Source organism: Branchiostoma lanceolatum, chromosome 2 (genome assembly GCF_035083965.1).
Source record: "Branchiostoma lanceolatum isolate klBraLanc5 chromosome 2, klBraLanc5.hap2, whole genome shotgun sequence".
Lineage (NCBI taxonomy): Eukaryota > Metazoa > Chordata > Leptocardii > Amphioxiformes > Branchiostomatidae > Branchiostoma > Branchiostoma lanceolatum.
Window position 1 is genome coordinate 26,177,372 of NC_089723.1, and position 2,098 is coordinate 26,179,469.

A 2,098-nucleotide genomic window follows, 5' to 3' on the forward strand; every position below is an offset into this window, starting at 1 on the left:
TTTTTGTGTTTTTGTCTTCTCTACAGATTTCTCTCTTTGAACAGCTTAGGTATAAAATACTAAGTGGTTACAAGATCTTATCTGCAAGCATTCTGGTCTTCTAAAAAAGGCCAATGGTTGACTACCTGGAAACATAAGTTGCTTTCATAAATCAAAGCTACCTTATCTTATTTTACAAACCAATGGCCTCTAGCGGAGGTTCAATCAATGTCATATTCCAAAGAAAAAATGTCTAGGAATAGAAAGAATCCTTTATTGCCAACAAAGTGCTTGCAATTGTACACTAGAAATAAAATGAAACAAGCTTGAGAATGATTAAACTAGATATGATATGGCCTTGCGATCAAATATAAAACATTGTATGACCTCTCTTGGTCCCCTTTCTACTAGACCGCAATCGCTGAGTGACCAAATTTGGATTTGTGTAACCCTCGATTTTATAATTGGAATATGTTTCAAGTATGATTTGAAAGACACAAGAAAACACACAAAATGTAAAATAAATTGCTTTCTTGGCTAAGAAATTCCTTGAGTGATCTGTCAAATATTTGGTCGCTAATCGGTTGCAGCCACTAGTGGAAAGGGAGATAGTAGTATGACACGGGAACTTCACAAATGTGTACATCATGCATAGTTAAAATGACATATCCATGATTTATGGTGTTGACAAACAGATAATTCACTTCTGACAACTCCCTGACAACATCAAGACAAAATCATATCATTTTTTTGGAAAGACAAATAATAAAATGTAACATCAGAATGACATAACCCTTGCATATTTCTCCAGAATAAACAATAATAATGATAATGAAAATCATAATGAAGTAACCTTGGTTTAAGCAGTGAGAATCTATAATGGCAAGGCTTAAGCTTCAAATCCAATTAAAACTAAAGTCTAAAAGAAAATACTTGATACAAGCAGGCAACACTGCCCCTAGTTTTATCCCTCATTAAAAAATGAATAATTCTTAAAGAAAACTGTAATGACATTTGCTATAACCAAAGTTGTCCATACTATCTTTTAATCCCAGCGTATTCACTCACAACATGGAAGAATGCCACTTTCATATTTATGAACAAAATTTCATTTTGAATGGTAAAATCGTGCATTATTTTCTATGGGAAATATTTTATTTTTTACACCTCATTTCCCATCACAGCTGATTTTACAGCATCTGCTTTAACATTATGAAGAATAAACACATGGACAAGTACTGATGACCTTTTACTCTAGTGACCAATTCTTGCTGAAACCAAGGAGGTTTTATAAAACCTCCTTGCTGAAACTAATCAACTGTAGTGAGAAGGCAACAAAGCATATCTCAACCTGTGTCCTGTTACTCTAAGAGGGATGCATATCTGTTCTCATAGTTCATTCTTCTTAGAAATATTCCCTCTATCTACAAGTATCTTTGGAAAAACTGATAATTTTGAATTAAGAGTTGTGGCATAACCTTGGGCTGAATTCTTCACATCCACAATGGCCAGGAAACTGGATTCAATCTGAAAGACCACAAGGACATTGAAACAGAAATTGAGAGCTCTCACATGTAGTAGTAGTACACTGTTTTCTGCTGCTGCAGTGTACATGTACCCCTGCAATGTAAGGGTTTCAGGACCAAGTTAGATATTATCTCAATGATGTCATGATAAAAAAACTGTTTTTAACCTTTAATTTTGCTCTGAAGAAGAGTGTTCTGAAGTAAAAATCTGTCAAGATTTGTCAGTAATTCACTCGATGCGAATGAACATCAATGTTGGCACCACTATGCAGGGCTGTCTCCAGCTTGACATTTTTGCCCGTCCAACTCATTGTTGGGGGTGGTGTGTATCTTTCTCAGGCCCTGGAAGGCATGAGCTCCTTGCAAAGCAAAAATTTTGTTCAATTGGAATTCGAAATCCAATGTTGTTAATTTTGAATGTGGAATCTGTCATTTTATGCTTATGAAAACATATTTTCATGCCACGAAGCTTAGACTTTTTGGGTATATGGAGTGAATTTTGTTTTCTGCCCGGTTAAGCAAATTTCTGCCCCAGGTCGGAGTGATGGGTGCTGGAGACAGCCCTGGCACTATGTAAATGGAAACATGCTCTG